We start from the raw sequence: 16,249 nt of genomic DNA, 5'->3' as shown, positions 1-16,249 counted from the left end.
TATATTTTCAGCATAATGTAACGAATCTCCTCTTCGGCTCTGGCAGCTCCTGACTGATGGGCGGCTCTGGCAGCTCCTGACTGACGGGCGGCTCTGGCAGCGCTGGACAGGAGGGAGACTCTGGCAGCACTGGACAGGAGGGAGACTCTGGCAGCGCTGGACAGGAGGGAGACTCTGGCAGCGCTGGACAGGAGGGAGACTCTGGCAGCGCTGGACAGGAGGGAGACTCTGGCAGCGCTGGACAGGAGGGAGACTCTGGCAGCGCTGGACAGGAGGGAGACCCTGGCAGCGCTGGACAGGAGGGAGACTCTAGCAGCACTGGACAGGAGGGAGACTCTGGCAGCGCTGGACAGGAGGGAGACCCTGGCAGCGCTGGACAGGAGGGAGACCCTGGCAGCGCTGGACAGGAGGGAGACCCTGGCAGCGCTGGACAGGAGGGAGACCCTGGAAGCGCTGGACAGGCCGGAGCACCTGGAGGGAGGAGACGGAGAGACAGCCTGGTGCGTAAGAGGCCTGGTGCGTGGAGGAGGCACCGGATGGACCGGACCGTGGAGGCGCACTGGAGGTCTCGAGCACAGAGCCTGCACAAACTGTCCTGGCTGGATACCCCCTGTAGCCCGGCAAGTGCGGCGGGGTGGAACAGACCGCACTGGGCTGTGCTGGCGAACCGGGACACCGTGCGTAGGGCTGGTGCCATATACCCCGGGCCGAGGAGACGCGCCGGAGACCAGATGCGCTGAGCCGGCCTCATTTCCCCTGGCTCGATGCCCACTCTAGCCCGGCTGATATGAGGCGCTGCGATGTAGCGCACCGGGCTATGCCTGCGCATTGGGGACACCGTGCGCCTTACGGCATAACACGGTGCCTGCCCGGTCCACCTCGCTCCACGGTAAGCACAGAGAGTTGGCTCAGGTCTCCTATCTGACTTAGCCACACTCCCCGTGTTCCCCTCCAATACATTTTTGGGGCTGCCTCCCGTCCCTGTTGCGCTGCCGTGCTAGCTCCTCATATTTCCGCCGCTCGGCTTTGGCAGCCTCCAGCTCTTCCCGGGGGCTGCGATATTCCCCAGCCTGTGCCCAGGGTCCCCTACCGTCCAAAATCTCCTCCCATGTCCAGGAGTCCAGAAGCCTCTGCTCCTGGTTACCACGCTTCTTGGTCCGGTTGTGGTGGGTGGTTCTGTAATGAATCTCCTCTTCGTCTGAGGAAGAGTAAGAAGGATCGGACCGATATGCAGAGTGGTAAGTGTCCGTCATAATTTATTGACTGAACGCACAAAACAAAATAACAAAGTGAAATGGACGAAACAAAACAGTTCTGTAAGGTGACATACACTAAACAGAAAACAACCACACACAAACAAGAGTGGGAAAACAGGCTACCTAAGTATGGTTCTCAATCAGAGACATCGATTGACAGCTGCCTCTGATTGGGAACCATACCAGGCCAAACACATAGAAATACACAACATAGAACAAAAACATTGATTGCCCACCCCAACTCACACGCTGACCAACCTAAAAATAGAAACATACAAAAGGAACTAAGGTCAGGACGTGACACATAAACACATAAACTTCAGGTCTAGTGGAATGTGAGGCCATACACAACAAGACACCTTCAGTTCTATGGCCTTTACATGGTTAGACTACACTAATTCAATGAAACTATAGCTCAGATCATCCATTACTAACATCACTGTCATCATAATTAGTTATAGTTTCTTATGTATGTCATATCATATTGCATCTTTAACAACAATAAAATGCAACGTTGTTTACATGTACATTACAGGACTCTCCCGCAGCTGTTTTGTTCTGAGTTTGTCACTCAAGAATGTGACATCCATACGGGCTTTGGCAGATTCACTAGTAGCTGTACACTCTTAAATTTAAAAGGTTCCAGTCGGAACCAAATAAGGTTCTTCAGAGCGATGCCATAGGGGAACCATTTTAGGTTCTCTGAAGACCCTTAAATGGGATGGTTCTTTGAAGAACCATGCCAAAAATCAAAAACTCCAAAGAGCCATTATTGGTTCCATAGTGAACCGTCATAAAAGGTTATACAAAAATATGTTTATGGTTCTTTGGATGGTTTTGGAGTGTTGTTTTAACACTGTAGGTTTGAGCCTTATTTGCATATTTTCCAGGGGGCCATTTGAGTGTCACGACCTTAGAGATCCTTTAAATTCTCTATTTGGTAGGTCAGGGCGTGACGAGGGTGGGAAATCTATGTTTATATTTCTTTGTTGGCCGAGTATGGTTCCCTATCAGAGGCAGCTGTCTATCATTGTCTCTGATTGGGGATCATACTTAGGCAGCCCTTTTTCCCACCTTCTGTTGTGGGATCTTGTCTTTATGTGTTGCATGTGTTGCACTCCTAGCTTTGCGTTCGTTGAGTTGTTTATTGTTTTTTGGTGGAACATTTAAAATGAAAGAAAATGTACGCCTTCCACACTGCACCTTGGTCTTCATTTAACGACGGACGTAACAGAAGATCCCACCACCAACAGACCAAGCAGCGTGGTCAGGAGGACTGGACCTGGGAGGAAATCCTGGAGGGAGCAGGACCCTGGACAATGGCCGGGGAGTATTGCTGTCTGAAGGAGGAGATAGAGGCAGCGAAAGCGGAACAGCGACAATACGAGGAGATAACTCAACGAAGCAAGTACGAGAGGCACCCCCCCCCCCCCAAAAAAGAAATTGGGGGCACACGGGGAGATTGGTAGAGTCAGGGTTCAGACCTGAGCCAACTCCCCGTGCTTACCGTGGGGAGCGAGTGACCGGTCAAGCATCGTGTTATCAGGTTCTGCGCACCATGCCTTCACAGCACATCCACAGCCCGGTGCGCTCTATGCAAGCTCCCCGCAGTTGCCGTGCTAGAGTGGGCATTCAGCCAGGATGGATTGTGCCGGCTCAGCGCTCCTGGCCTCTGGTACATCTCTTCGGTCCAGGATATCCTGCGCCAGCTCTACACACGGTATCCCCAGTTCGCCAGCACAACCCAGTGCGGACTGTTCCATTTCCCCGCACTTGTCGTGCTACAGGGGGATTCAACCAGGACGCGTTGTGCCAGCTCTACGCTCCAGGCCTCCAGTGCGCCTTCATAGCCCAGTGTGTCCCGTGCCAGCTCTCCATACTCACTGAGCTAAAGTGGGTATCCAGCCGGGACGGGTTGTGGCAGCTCCCCGCACCAGGCTTCCAGTACATCTCCTCAGTCCGGTGAGACCTGTTCCGGCTCCATGTACGAAGCCTCCAGTGATGATCCATGGCCCGGAGCCTCTAGTGATGATCCATGGCACGAAGCCTCCAGTGATGATCCATGGCCCGGAGCCTGTAGCGAAGATCCATGGCAAGGAGCCTGCAGCGACGGTCCCCAGTCCGGAGCCTGCAGTGACGGTCCGCAGTCTGTAGCCTCCAGCGACGGTCCGCAGTCCAGCACCTCCAGCGGTGGTTCCCAGTTCAGAGCCTCCGCTTCTGATCCACAGTCAGGTTCCTCCGGCAGCGATTCACGGTCCGGAGTCTCCGCGAAGATCCACAGTCTGGTTCCACAGAAGCGGAGGGATCAGCGTAGGGAGCGGGGGCTACGTCCCGAACCGGAGCCGCCACCGAGGGTAGATGCCCACCCGGAGTCCGCACCTTTGGGAGGAATCCGCACCTTGGGGGGAGGGGGGGGGTACTGTCACACCCTGACCTTAGAGATCCTTTAAATGCTCTATTTGGTAGATCAGGGTGTGACTAGGGTGGGAAATCTATGTTTATTTCTTTGTTGGCCCGAGTATGGTTCCCAATCAGAGGCAGCTGTCTTTCGTTGTCTCTGATTGGAGATCATACTTAGGCAGCCCTTTTCCCAGCTTCTGTTGTGGGATCTTGTCTTTGTGTGTTGCACTCCTAGCTTTACGTTCGTAGAGTTGTTTATTGTTTTTTGGTGGAACATTTCAAATTAAAGAAAATGTACGCCTACCACGCCGCACCTTGGTCTTCATTTAACGACGGACTTAACATCGAGTGAATTTTTGTTACCAGTACATGACTATGTTTGCTAGTGACAGAGTCATACAGTAGTTCATTTTCAGTCATGTGGCCTTCAAGTAAGATCCTAAGTGAATATGATATCATTAAAATTAAGTTCTTTAAGACAATAAAATACATAGGGTACCGGTCAAACGTTTGGACACACCTACTCATTCCAGGGCCTTTCTTTAGCTTTACTATTTTCTACATTGTAGAATAATAGTAAAGACATAAAAACTATAAAATAACCCAAAACCAAAAAAAGTGTTAAACAAATCAAAATATATTTTATATTTGAGATTCTTCAAAGTAACCACCCTTTCCCTTGATGACAACTTGATGGCACACTCTTGGCATTCTCTCAACCAGATTCATGAGGTCAACTGGAATGCATTTAAATTAACAGGTGTGCCTTGTTAAAAGTTAATTTGTGGAATTTCTTTCCTTAATGCATTTGAGCCAATCAGTTGTGTTGTGAAAAAGTAGGGGTGGTATACAGACGATAGCCCTATTTGGTAAAAAAACAAGTCCATATTATGGCAAGAACAGCTCAAATAAGCAAAGAAAAACGACAGTCCATCATTACTTTAAGACATCAAGGTCAGTCAGTCAAGAACTTTGAAAGTTTCTTCAAGTTCAGTTGCAAAAACCATCAAGTGCTATGATGAAACTGGTTCTCATGAGGACCACCAAAGGAAAGGAAGACCCGTTTACCTCTACTGCAGAAGATAAGTTCATTAGAGTTACCAGCTTCAAAAATTGCAGCCCAAATAAATGCTTCACAGAGTTCAAGTATCAGACACATCTCAACAACAACTGTTCAGAGGAGACTGCGTGAATCAGGCCTTCATGGGCGAATTAATGCAAAGAAACCACTACTAAAGTACAGCAATAAGAAGAGGAGACATGCTTGGGCCAAGAGACAGGAGCAATAGACATTAGACCGGTGAAAATATGTCCTTTGGTCTGATGGTTCCAACTGCCGTGTTTTTGTGAGAGTAGGTGAACGGATGATGTCCGCATGTGTGGTACCCACCATGAAGCATGGAGGTGTGATGGTGTTGGTGTGCTTTGCTGGTGACAATGTCAATGATTTATTTAGAATTCAGGGCACACTTGACCAGCATGGCTACCACAGCATTCTGCAGCGATACGCCATCCCGTCTGGTTTGGAATGAGTTGGACCGCAGAGTGAAGGACAAGCAGCCAACAACTGCTCAGTATATGTGGGAACTCCTTCAAGACTGTTGGAAAATAATGTGTTTAACACTTTTTTGGTTACCACACGATTCCATATGGTTTATTTCATAGGTTTGATGTCTTCACTATTATTCTACACTGTAGAAAACAGTAAAAATAAAGAAAAAACATTGAATGAGTAGGTGTCCAAACTTTTAACTGGTACTGTACTGTACATGTACAAACTACTTCTGCTAACCTATACCCCTGCACATTGACTCGATACAGTATATAGCCTGGTTATTGTTATGTCATTTTATTGTGTTACTTTTTATTTTTTACTTTATTTTAGTCTATTTCTTGTCCTACATTGTTGGTTAAGGGCTTGTAAGGAAGCATTTCACCGTAAGGTGTTGTATTCGGCACATGTGACAACAACAATTTTATTTTATTTGATCAGCTGCACCATCGAGAGTACCTTGACTGGTACGACAACTGCAGCGCCCTCAACCAGAAGGCCTTACAGAGCGTGATGCAGACAGCCTAATACATCAGTGGGGGCGTGCTCCCTGCCCTCCAGGACTTCTACACCAAGCGGTGTCTGAGAGAGGCCTGAAAGATCATCAACAACTCCAGTCACCCGAGCCAAGGACTGTTTACTCTATTACCATCCGGCAAGCAATACCGGATCTCAGACCAATAGGCTCCGAAACAGCTTTTAACACCAGGCCATCCGACTGCTGAAAAGCTCAACCTAACTGTCTCCATGCACAGACCTGCATCTTAGAGACTATTTGCACTGACTACTCACACATCCAACCCTTACAAACAAATTTACAAACAAACACCCATAAACACACACACACACAAGCAGGCACACACACTCAGAACTCATACACACATACAGTCAACACTGGTGTTGTATTATATAATATTGATTCCACGACCCGCTTTATATTTCTAAATACTGTGTAAATACAGTCTATTATTACTATGCATACTAATTCTTATGTTACTTCTACGACTTGTTATGTTTTTGTTACGATTGATTGTTGATTAATGCACTGCATTGTTGAGGGAGCTAGCACATAAGCATTTCACAGCACCTTTTATACCTAATGTAAACTGTGTAAGTGACGAATACATTTGATTGGATATTAACTGGAACAAACATTTCAGTAACGGGTGCAATGAATCCAAGTAACAGATTGGATTAGTTTATAGAAAATATACGTTATTTATTTTTGAGAAGCATAAGATTCATTTAACAATCAATGTCCATGCAAAACATAGATATTGACACAAACAATTGTAAAATGAACCTGCAATATAAAATGTGAAAATAATGGGCATATTTTTGGTTCAACTCTGGTTATTAACACCAACACTGGGGTTCTTTTACACTACTGAGTTTTAATTGAACTCTTTACAGTTTTAATTTCACTCCTGAATCAGTGTATAAATGTTACACTGAAAATCAGTGTAGTGTAGTAGGAGAGTGTGTAGATGTCACGCCAAGAACCCCCACTTAACTCAACGGTTCTTTATCAGACACTAGTTGTCCAAGGAGTCTTAAGTGTTAAGAGCTGAGGAAGAAGCTCTATGTTTTCCTGCCTCTTAACAACTCATATGTTGGTTTGCATGCAGTTTTTGGTGAAGGTAGATTATTCTAATAAGCTGTTACTGAAACCAGTCTATAAGAACAGTAATGGACTCCTCAGAGCTGCAGTGGCTGATGTTTGACTTGTAGAATGATACACCTAATGAAACTGGTTTTAATGACCAGGGACTTAAATTAGACAGGACATTAATGTGTTTTATTTTTGCACTTTTTGCACTGAAACAAGACGTTATTTTTTTTATATGTAATCAAAGCCATTTCAGCCCAGGGACTGGAGACTGGGGAGGGAGCGACATGCTTGAGCAAACAGTCCACTCCCATCCTATTCCTACTCAAAGTGGACCTTTTTTTACTGTGGTGTTATAAAACCAAACAGGCTCCAATAGACATAGGCTATTTGCAATGTGTATGCATGGTTAACCAATGTTATATTATTGGCATTTGCAACATCTCCATTTTTGGATAATAAAATGTTCATGCAAGGTTTACCTGTAAATCTAATTTAAAATATAAAAATGGTCTGATATTATGGGTTAGGTGTAGGCTTTTAAGATTCTGTCAATTTCAACCGGCCTTGTATGTAGGTAAAATAGTTGTGGTATTCGGTTCTCATGGTGCAGTGTCCTTTTTTCTCAAGGTACAGAGTTCCCTTTGGCAGTGCTGTAATGACAAGAATGGCATCACATCACATAAGTGAGTTCTTAATGGCATCACATCACATAAGTGAGTTCTTAAGAGACTGGATAAGACTGTGGTTAAGCTTGGCCATTTATCAGTGTCATTTAGTTTTTTCCTTGAAACCGCGTGTCTGGGTAGAATTCCTTGCCTCTCATAGTCAGAAGTGAGTTCTGTACAACAGTGTTTACTTTGAAAAGTTATGAAACAAAAACAGTTTGTTCCACCAGAATATCGAATAAACTCTTCTTAACAACCTATCCCTACCCTGCCAGTTCCACACTGTTCTTTTGTTTTGATATCTCCCATGACAATGAACAACCACAATGCCATTTTCATGGCTGAACGATCGCAAAACACACAATGTAGTACAGTGCATTCTGAAAGTATTCAGACTCCTCGACTTTTTCCACATTTTGTTACGTTAAAGTCTTATTCTAAAATGATTTGTAGATTTTTCTGTAAAAAAAACTGCAAATGCAAAAAAACAAACGCATCGAACAAATTTGAAGTCACAAGATAGATGTAGTCATTTCTTGCTACGAATATGTTAACAAATACTTCACTCTTTACTACTTTAATAAACATACAGTTGATGTCGGAAGTTTACATACACTTAGGTTGGAGTCATTAAAACTCGTTTTTCAACCCCTCCACAAATTTCTTGTTAACAAACTATAGTTTTGGCAAGTCAGTTAGGACAGCTACTTCATGCATGACGCAAGTAATTTTTCCAACAATTGTTTACAGACAGATTATTTCATTTATAATCCATTGTATCACAATTCCAGGGGGTCAGAAATGTCTTTAACAGCTGTGCCTTTAAACAGCTTGGAAAATTCCAGAAAAGGATGTCATGGCTTTAGAAGATTCAGATAGGCTAATTGACATCCTTTGAGTAAATTGGAGGTGTACCTGTGAATGTATTTCAAGGCCTACCTTCAAACTCAGTGCCTCTTCGCTTGACATCATGGGAAAATCCAAAGAAATCAGCCAAGACCTCGGAAAAACATTGTAGACCTCCACAAGTCTGGTTCATCCTTGGAAGCAATTTGCAAAAGCCTGAAGGTACCACGTTCATCTGTATAAACAATAGTGTGCAAGTATAAACACCATGGGACCACGCAGCTGCTTCATACCGCTCAGGAAGGAGACACGTTCTGTCTCCTAGAGATGAACGTACTTTGGTGCGAAAAGTGCAAATCAATCCCAGAACCACAGCAAAGGACCTTGTGAAGATAATGGGGGAAACCGGTACAAAAGTATCTATATCCACAGTAAAAAGAGTCATAACCTGAAAGGCCACTCAGTAAGGAAGAAGCCACTGCTCCAAAACCACCATAAAAAGCCAGACTACGGTTTGCAACTGCACATGGGAACAAATATCGTACTTTTTGGAGAAATGTCCTCTGGTCTGATGAAACAAAAATAGAACTGTTTGGCCAAAATGACCATAGTTATGTTTGGAGGAGAAAGGGGGAGGCTTGCAAGCCGAAGAACACCATCCCAACCGTGGAGCACGGGGGTGGCAGCATTAATTTTGTGGGGTTGCTTTGCTGCAGGAGGGATTGGTGCACTTCACAAAATAGATGGCATAATGAAGAAGGACAATTATGTGGATATATTGAAGGAACATCTCAAGACATCAGTCAGGAAGTGAAAGCTTGGTCGCAAATGGATCTTCCAAATGGACAATGACCCAAGCATACTTCCAAAGTTGTGGCAAAATGGCTTAAGGACAACTAAGTCAAGGTATTGGAGTGGCCATCACAAAGCCCTGACCTCAATCCCATAGAAAATTTGTGGGCAGAACTGAAAAAGCGTGTGCGAGCAAGGAGGCCTACAAACCTGACTCAGTTACACCAGCTGTCAGGAGGAATGGGCCAAAATTCACCCAACTTATTGTGGGAAGCTTATGGAAGGCTATCCGAAAAGTTTGACCCAAGTCAAACAATTTAAAGGCAGTGCTACCAAATAGTAATTGAGTGTATGTAAACTTCTGACCCACTGGGAATGTGATGAAAGAAAGAAAAGCTGAAATAAATTATTTTCTCTCCTATTATTCTGACATTTCACATTCTTAAAATAAAGTGGTGATCCTAACTGACAGGGAATGTTTACTAGGATTAAATGTCAGGAATTGTGAAAAACTGAGTTGGCTAAGGTATGTACTTGGCTAAGGTATATGTAAACTTCCGACTTCAACTGTATCTACAATACAAAATGTATACTACCACCATACAACAATGTAACAATGTATGTGTGTGTAGAGTGTGTGTGCTAGCGCTTGTGTGCTACTCCCCTCTGTTCCATAAGATGTATTTTCACCTGTTTTTCTAAATCTGATTCTACTTCTTACATCAGTTACCTGATGTGGAATAGAGTTACATGTAGTCATGGTTCGATGGGGTTGAGGTCAGGGCTCTGTACAGGCCAGTCAAGGTCTTCCACATCGATCTTGACAAACCATTTCTGTATGGACCTCACTTTGTACATGGGGCATTCTCATCCCCAAAGCACAGAATCGTCTGGAATGTCATTCTATGCTGTAGTGTTAAGATTTCCCTTCACTGGAACTAAGGGGCCTTGCCCGAACCATGAAAAACAGCCCCAGACCATTGTTCCTCCTCCACCAAACTTTCAAGTTGGCACTATGCATTAGGGCAGGTAGCTTTCTCCTGGCATCCACTAAACCTAGATTCTTCCGTCGGACTGCCAGATGGTAAATCGTGATTCATCACTCCAGAGAACGTGTTTACACTGCTCCAGAGTGAGCTTTACACCACTCCAGATTGCTTTTGGCATTGTGCAAGGTGATCTTAGGCTTGTGTGCAGCTGCTTGGCCATGGAAACCCATTTCATGAAGCTCCCAACGAACAGTTATTGTGCTGACGTTACTTCCAGAGGCAGTTTGGAACTCACTTGTGAGTGTTGCAACCGAGGACAGACCATTTTTATATACTACGTGCTTCAACACTCTGTGGTCCCGTTCTGTGGGCTTATGTGACCTACCACTTCGCAAACGGGGCGTTGTTGCTCCTAGACGTTTCCACTTCACAATAAAAGCACTTACAGTTGACACGGGCAGCTCAGCGGGGAAGAAATTTGACTAACTAACTTGTTGGAAAGGTGGCATCCTATGACGGTGCCACATTGAATGTCACTTGGCTCTTCAGTAAGGCCATTCTACTGCCAATGTTTTCTGTGGAGATTGCATGGCTGTGTTCTCAATTTTACACCCCTTTTAGCAACAGCAACTTTTGTATGTATAGTGTATTTTATTGTCCATAATGTAGCGAATTTGTTTATCAGATAGTTTCAGGAAATGAAAACACTTGTATTTTGCCCATCATTCAGGGGCTGGTGAGCGGACGTATCCTGGGGCTCTTCCTGTTTGAGGCAAAGAAGTTATTTTGTATCCTGCAGGGTATGAGTCTGCACAGAGCACAGGAAACTGACTAGAGTCAGAGAACACTTTCATTTACTGACAGAATGACAGAATGACACTGACAGAATAATGCATGGACATATAACCACCTCTGAAAGAAGAGAGTGATGAAAATATATCTCGGTTATCCTTCTCCCCTCTACATTTAAGAGGTTATTTAAGGCTTTTTTTGCTATTGTATATGTAATAACCAATGACACACTGCAACTACTTGTCTTAATAAAACTTTAATGCTGTATGTAATTTCCATCTATGTGTAGCCACACTGCCCTTATTCCAAGGTGTCACAAGACGGGTGTTGAGTTTCAGCACTCCTCTGGCATGTGAGCGGCCAACAAGCATTTATGTGTCATGCTGCTGGCCTAGGTGTAAAGGATTCTAGGGGTTACCCAAAAGGGGAGGCTGTAGTAGGGAGTTGACTTCAACCCTCTCCAATACCTCATCGTCAAAGTCATCTGTTTAACGTTTGTCAATAGAAAGTTCTGCTCACAGTCAGTGACAAGAGGAGCACTTTGCCTTATTAGGCCTTACATTGAGGCATACCCCTCAAGAGGTGATGAAAAGTGACTCGGGATCATGAACGGTTTGCACAATATTTTATTTCTAAAAGTATCACATGCACTTTAAACACACATTCAAGTGCACACTGAGATAAATACCTTTTTTCACAGTAATTAAATAGTGTACATACATATTTCAGACTCATGCTCACGTCAGCCACACCACTTCTCAACACTCACACCAAAATTGCTCTTAAAGAAATTAGAAAAACAATCATATAGCCCAGTTAAACTTTGAATAGATCCACAACAAGGCACAGTTCTGTAATACTGACCGAACAGTATCGGTGTCCCTTCCACGGGACTGTTTAGCTACCGTAGGCTAATGCGATTAGCATGAGGTTATAAGTAACAAGTAAATTTCACAGGACATAGACAATTCTGATATTGGCAGAAAGATTGAATTATTGTTAATCTAACTGCACTGTCGAATTTACAGTAGCCATTACAGTGAAATAATCTCATGCTATTGTTTGAGGAGGGTGCACAATTTTGAACATGAAAAGTTATTAATAAACAAATTACGCACATTTGGGCAGTCTTGATACAACATTCTGAACAGAAATGCAATGGTTCATGGGATCAGTCTAAAACGTTGCACATACACTGCTGCCATCCAGTGGCCAAAATCTAAATTGCACCTGGGCTGGAATAATACATTATTGCCTTTCTCTTGCATTTTAAAGATGATGGTAAAAACAGACGGTTGTTTTTATCTTTGAATTTTCTTTTACCAGATCTATTGTGTTATATTCTCCTACATTAATTTCACATAAATAATTCAAATATCTTATCCATAATAAATTATCAAAGTTTTTGAATGAAGGGGAAATATCATCCAATATCTCAGACTTAGGAAAATATTGGAGAGAAAGGCGTTAAGTTCTGGATTCAGCCCCACCAGTTTTTCAAACATTTCTATAGGTTTGCATAATTAGGAACCATAGTGCTGCCTATCGCTGTTCTTTTGGTCTGGAAGAAAAAGTATCCTCTGAAGAGAAAATAGTTTAAGGTTAGTACCAGTTCAGTCAAGTCCACAATACACAGAATATTATTTTCTGGTATATGGTCCACAGATTTCACAAAATTAATAAAATCAATAGAGTCTCGGGTATACGTGGGGAGAGAGATCGCCCAGGGATTCACAAAATGGTGAAACCCTGGGACCCAGAAAGAACTCTTGGAATCCCATGCCTATCTAAAATCTCTGAATGAGCACGTTCCTTTCACCATTAACTATGACCTATCCCAAATCAGTTTTCTTGATGTCATGGTTATTAAGGACAACACCTCCCTCTCTGCAGATCTCAATAGGAAACATATGGACAGGAATACCCTCCTTAGAGGTGACAGCTTCCCTCCAGGTCCATTTAAGGAAAGGGGGTACAAAGACAATTGGGTAAAACATGCCAATGTTTTGAAGGGCTAACACAGTTGGAAAGCCTTCAACCAAAAGGAAAAGAAAAAGCAGAACATGTCCCCTCATGCTTCACCCAATACTCACAATTGCGGAAGGCATTTAAGGACAATATCAAAAAGTAGTGGTACGTTATTGATACTGACCCACAATTGAAACCCATCTATAAATAACCCCCGCATATGGTCTTTAAAGACCCCTAAATGTGTGAGACATTGTGGTCAAATCTGAATATCCACAGAGAAAAGGGAAACTTTCTTGGAAAAACTAATTGAATATTGTGTAGATAAAAACTCAGCAAAAAAATAAATGTCCTCTCACTGTCAACTGCATTAATTTTCAGCAAACTTAACATGTGTAAATATTTGTATGAAAATAAGATTCAAAAACTGAGACGTAAACTGAACAAGTTCCACAGACGTGTGACTAACAGAAATGGAATAACGTGTTCCTGAACAAAGGGGGCGTCAAAATCAAAAGCAACAGTCAGTAAGTATCATGTATGGCCGGCCACCAGCTGTATTAAGTACTGCAATGCATCTCATCCTCATGGACTGCACCAGATTATCCAGTTGTTACCCCACTCTTCAACCAAGGCACCTGCAAGATCCAGGACATTTCTGGGGGGAATGGCCCTAGTTCCAACAGGTCCCAGACGTGCTGAACGGGATTGAGATCCAGGCTCTTCGCTGGCCATGGCAGAACACTGACATTCCTGTCTTGCAGGAAATCTTGCACAGAACGAGCAGTATGGATGGTGACATTGTCATGCTGGAGGGTCATGTCAGGATGAGTCTGCAGTAAGGGTACCACATGAGGGAGGAGGATGTCTTCCCTGTAACGCACAGCGTTGAGATTGCCTGCAATGACAACAAGCTCAATCTGATGATACTGTGACACACCGCCCCAGACCATGATGGACCCTCCACCTCCAAATCGATCCCACTCCAACGTACAGGCCTCGGTGTAACGCTCATTCCTTCAATAATGAACGCGAATCCGCCCATCACCCCTGGTGAGACAAAATTGCGACTCGTCAATGAATAGCACTTTTTGCCAGCCCTGTCTGTTCCAGTGACGGTGGGTTTGTGCCCATAGGCAATGTTGTTGCCGGTGATGTCTGGTGAGGACCTGCCTTACAACAGGCCTACAAGCCCTCAGTCCAGCCTCTCTCAGCCTATTGCGGACAGTCTGAGCACTGATGGAGGGATTGTGCATTCCTGGTGTATCTCAGGCAGTTGTTGTTGCCATCCTGTACCTGTCCTGCAGGTGTGATGTTCAGATGTACCGATCCTGTGCAGGTGTTGTTACACATGGTCTGCCACTGCGAGGATGATCAGCTGTCCGTCCTGTCTCCTTATAGCGCTGCCTTAGGTGTTTTACAGTACGGACACTGCAATTTATTGCCCTGGCCAAATCTGCAGTCCTCATGCCTCCTTGCAGCATGCCTAAGGCACGTTCACTCAGATGAGCAGGGACCCTAGACATCTTTATTTTGGTGTTTTTCAGAGTCAGTAGAAAGGCCTCTTTAGTTTCCTAAGTTTTCATAACTGTGAACTAAATTACCTACCGTCTGTAAGCTGTTAGTGTCTTTTAACGACCGTTCAACAGGTGCATGTTCCTTAAAACCAGTTGAGTCTATGGGGGCGCTATTTCATTATTGGATAAAAAGTGCCCGTTTTAAGCGCAATATTTTGTCACGAAAAGATGCTCGACTATGCATATAATTGACAGCTTTGGAAAGAAAACAGTCTGACGTTTCCAAAACTGCAAAGATATTATCTGTGAAATGAGCAGAATTTGTCTCTGTTTTCCATTGTCTCCTTATATGGCTGTGAATGCACCAGGAACGAGCCTGCCCTTTCTGTCGTTTCTTCAAGATGTCTGCAGCATTGTGACGTATTTGTAGGCATATCATTGGAAGATTGGCCATAAGAGACTACATTTTCCAGGGGTCCATTGTCTAAATTGGTGCGTAATCTTCAGCTGCGGGCATTTTCTCCTGGGATTCAGAACAGAAAGCACACTTCCACGAACGATATATCATCGAAGAGATATGTGAAAAACACCTTGAGGATTGGTTCTAAACAACGTTTGCCATGTTTCAGTCAATATTATGGAGTTAATTTGGAAAAAAGTTCGGCGTTTTGATGACTGGATTTTCTGTTTTTTTTGGTAGCCAAACGTGACGCACCAAATGGAGCGATTTCTCCTAAACAAATAATCTTTCAGGAAAAACTGAACATTTGCTATCTAACAGAGTCTCCTCATTGAAAACATCTGAAGTTCTTCAAAGGTAAATTATTTTATTTGAATGCTTTTCTGGTTTTTGTGAAAATGTTGCCTGCTGAATGCTAACGCTAACGCTAAATGCTACGCTAGTAGCTAGCTAGCTACTGTTACACAAATGATTGTTTTCCTATGGTTGAGAAGCATATTTTGAAAATCTGAGATGACAGTGTTGTTAACAAAAGGCTAAGCTTGAGAGCGAGCATATTTATTTCATTTCATTTGCGATTTTCATGAATAGTTAACGTTGCGTTATGGTAATGACCTTGAGGCTGTAATCACGATCCCGGATCCGGGATGGCTAAGTGCTAGAGGTTAATTGTTTATGGTTCATTGAAAAAGCATGGGAAACAGTGTTTAAACACTTTACAATGAAGATCTTTGAAGTTATTTGGATTTTTATGAATTATCTTTGAAAGACAGGATCCTCTTGAAAAAGGGACATTTCTTTCTTTGCTGAGTTTATATTACCGTAAATATTGATCACATTCCTTGCGTATTGTCATATATTTGATACATTGAATGTTGATATTGGGAACCTAAGTTATATATTTTTACCTGCTGTTTCAGGAGGTGATGTCACCGAGTACTGCCCCTATTTATACGACCTTCCACCAACACCTGGGCTATGGATGCCTGATGAAGAACTAAGGGTTGAAATTTTGTTATAATAAAATCACCTGGGAGCATGAGCAGCAGTGTGCAGCATTTTATAATTTGTATGATTTACTGTACTATTAAATCTCACATAAATTCATATTTGATTGAATTACGTTTATTTTTCCCCCCAGATGGATGGTACCAGTCTAACCCTTCAATATGAAGGACATCCTATTGGTACCAATCTCACCACATACTCTATGCATAGAAATCAGGATGTTCATCTCAGTCAGTGCATATGCTTACGGTAGGTTCCAACTGTGAAAATGGGCTTATGTCTGGTTACACATTGTGAAAATTAAGTTTCAATGGGCTTTTGTTTTATAACAGGCATAATATTGATAAGGCACTAAACTGCTTTACACAAGAATCACATGTCAAATAAAATAA

Source organism: Oncorhynchus clarkii, chromosome 23 (genome assembly GCF_045791955.1).
Source record: "Oncorhynchus clarkii lewisi isolate Uvic-CL-2024 chromosome 23, UVic_Ocla_1.0, whole genome shotgun sequence".
Taxonomy (NCBI): Eukaryota; Metazoa; Chordata; class Actinopteri; order Salmoniformes; family Salmonidae; genus Oncorhynchus; species Oncorhynchus clarkii.
This window is presented reverse-complemented; position numbering follows the sequence as displayed.